Raw genomic sequence first — 3,687 nt, forward strand, 5'->3', positions numbered from 1 at the left:
GAAATGTGTGAGTACTCAGACTCTTTGCTACAAATATTAACTAGGTGTTTGAAGTGCTCCCTTCCCCCATCTCTTTTACATAAAGAGAGAAGTTGCATTAGGATACACCTTTTTGGTTCATGATTCCAAAAGTGTCACTTTAGTGATGCAAAGGGAAAAGTGGCAAATCTGATATTGCTCCTTGTAAAAGTGAAACATGTGACTTAGAATCTTTGCTACAAATATTAAGCTACTTTATTACTTGGTGTTTGAATGTCTCCCTTCCCCCACCTCTGTTATATAAAGAGTGAAGTTGCATTAAGATACACCATTTTTGTTAGTGATTCCAAAAGGGTCACTTTAGTGATGCAAAAAGAAAATAGCAAATCTGATATTGCTCCATGTAAAAGTGAAACATGTGAGTACTCAGACTCTTGCTACAAATATTAAGCTACTTCCTATTACTTGGTGTTTGAATGGCTCGTGTATCGTTAATTAGGAACCCATCACTTTATCTTCCAGAAGAGGCAAGGTTTACCATCCTAAATGATAAAACAATTGGGAGGATTCCTTGTGGTAGCCATGTTTGAGAAGTTGAAACTTCGCTACTCGGTGCACTAAGCTAGCTGTGCACAGGGTCGGAGGAAGGGCCAGAGCTTATTGAGTCTTTTTTACGCAGCCTTACCTTACATTTCTACAAGAGGTTATTTCCGCAGTTTAAACCTCTGACCTCTTCCTGGTATCACGGAGGCAGCTCTTATCATTGCGCCATGTTCCCCTTCCATAGGTTGATTCCTTTCTCTGCATTAACATTATTTTTTGTTAAAGAAATGGATCTTGGCCCTAAATCAATCCCAAAAAAGCTAGCTCAAGTGGTGAGGATTGTTCAAGCCATACTAAGGAGATCACCCATCCCTTAAAGCACCGATGTAGGACTCTCCACGCCCGACACCCCTTATGTCCAGGGATGGACATATGGTGCGTGGGAATTTAATATGAGGGCCCAACACTAGGAAACGAGAATTGAGATGAGTGCAGCTCTGGTACCATGTTAAAGAAATAAATCTTGGGCCTACCTCAAACCCAAAAGCTAGCTCAAGAGGTGAGGATTGCCCAAGCCTAAGGAGACCACTCATCCCTTAAAGCACGTTGTGGGACTCTTCACAGTTTTCACCTTGGATAAATTTACATGGCTGCTTGATATTTTCTTGCTCCCATAATATGTTAGAACCCATTAGAAAGGCTCCCCTTCCCTGATTATCAACTGATTTGAGTTTCTTTATGCTATATGATCTCGCAGTGGTCCAAGGGCAGTTTCTGTCGTCAATTCATCTTCAGAAAGGCTTGGAGGGACAAGTATAGTTGCAAAAGCTGTTGTGCCAGATGATGAGCAAAAGATAAAAGACATGTTGCAGAAGTGGAGTGATGTTGACAAAGTGGATCTTATTCTTACCCTTGGTATGTTCCTAAGTTATTATGGTCATGGTCCCATTTCTTTGCTGAGCTGATAATATTTTTATTAATTACTCTTACTGGATGAGTCAGGTGGGACCGGTTGTACGCCAAGGGATGTTACCCCTGAAGCTACCAAAAGTATGATACAGAAAGAAACACCTGGTCTTCTCTATGTTATGATGCGAGAAAGTTTGAAGGTATCAAAGTTCTCATATCACTGTTATTCATAGCTACTTGATGGAGCAGGTAATTTTCCGTCCTGGGTGCGTACGCGTTCCGCCTTTTATCTTCTGAGGCTAACACTTCATTTATTCCAGTTGCAGAAAAAGACGGAGGCCCTGGAACATCTTAGGGATGAAGCCGATCGAATCAAGAATGACTGTGACGAGCTAAGAGCTCGGGCGGAGGTTCTGGCTTCAGAGGAGAAGAACACCCTGGCTAAACTTCCCGATTGGTCCGATAACATCCATTCCCCATGCGGCGAACGGCCATGGCGAGCTTGTTGCATTAAGCTCATTTGGAGGCACTTTTATCATGTCTGCATGGATCTGACAGCGGTGAAACTTTCGAACATACTGGATGCAGTCCGTTTCCATAGTCATCCAAAAATAACCTGCCTGGAGTATCTTCATGGCTAAGACAAAACCGTTCATATGTGGACCACAGGTCCTAGCATGAATTTCCTCTAGCAGTTTGGATGCTTCCTTTGCGTCAACACATCTTAGCAGTCCCAAATCAGGAGTTCTCCTATACAGGATTCCTGCACTGTGGAAGAAATTGTTGGATAACCTTCGCAGAGTGCGCTTCTGAATAGCATTTCCAAGCTTTGGATATTCTCTTTCGGCCAAAAATTCCTTGATGTCGTGGAACCAAGGCTTTCCGTCTGCTTCTTCCTCGACATGAACATAGTAAGCTGGCTAATCATGAATCTTTACTAGAATAGGGTCTATTAAGTTCTTATCTGGATGCTGAATCATGGGTGATAGAGTGGCCAATGCATCGGCAAACTCATTCTGGACTCTGGGAACATGCCGGAAATCTGTCTTTATGAACCTTTTCCTCAACTCCTGTACGTGATGCAAATACGGGAGTATCTTGGAGTTCTTGGTCACCCATTCTTCTCGGACCTGATGTATAAGCAAATCCGAATCTCCAATCACTAGCAACTCTTGAACGTTCATGTAAATGGCCATCTTGAGCCCCAAGATGCAAGCTTCGTACTCGCCCATATTTTTGGTGCATGGGAACCTGATCTTGGCGGATATCGGATAATGCTGGCCGGTTTCTGATACAAGGACTGCTCCTATGCCAACTCCCTTGAAATTTGCTGCTCCGTCGAAAAACATCCTCAAACCGTCAGGATTCTAAAATGTCCTCTCCTATGAAGGATGCCTCCTCATCAGGAAAATACGTCTTCAGAGGCTCGTATTCTCCATCCACGGGGTTTTCATTGAGGTGGTCCGCTAGTGCCTGTCCTTTGATTGCTTTCTGAGTCACGTAGACAATGTCAAATTCACTCAGCCGGATCTGCCACTTGGCTAGCTTGCCAGTGGGCATGGGCGTCTGAAAGATATACTTCAATGGGTCCATTCTTGATATGAGATACGTAGTGTAAGCACAGAAATAATGCCTCAACTTCTGAGCTACCCATGTCAGAGCACAACAGGTGCGCTCTAGTAAGGAATACCGGGCCTCGTACGGGGTGGACTTCTTGTTGTGATAATAAATGGCCTGCTCTTTTCTCCCCGTTTCATCATGCTGCCCTAGAACACAACCAAACGCTCCATCCAATACTGCAAGGTAGAGTAGCATGGGTCTACCTGGTTCGGGCGAAACCAGAACCGGCGGTGTTGACAGGTACTTTTTGATTCTGTCGAAGGCTTTCTGGAAGTCGTCAGTCCATTTGGTAGTGGCGTCCTTCTTCAACATCTTAAAGATCGGCTCACAAATGACAGTGGACTGAGCGATGAACCGGCTGATGTAGTTAAGTCTCTCCAAGAAACTCATAACCTCCTTCTTGCTCTTCGGCGGCGGCAGTTCTTAAATAGCTTTGACCTTTGATGGATCCAATTCTATCCCTCGGTGGCTCACAATGAACCCAAGTAGTTTTCTAGTAGGAACCCCAAATGCACATTTTGCGGGATTCAGCTTCAGGTTGTACCTTCTCAGTCTATTGAACAATTTCCTCAAATCTCCCATGTGATCAGCGGCTTTCTTGGATTTGATGATGACGTCGTCTACATACACTTCGAT

The sequence above is a fragment of the Nicotiana attenuata genome, unplaced genomic scaffold (genome assembly GCF_001879085.1).
Source record: "Nicotiana attenuata strain UT unplaced genomic scaffold, NIATTr2, whole genome shotgun sequence".
Lineage (NCBI taxonomy): Eukaryota > Viridiplantae > Streptophyta > Magnoliopsida > Solanales > Solanaceae > Nicotiana > Nicotiana attenuata.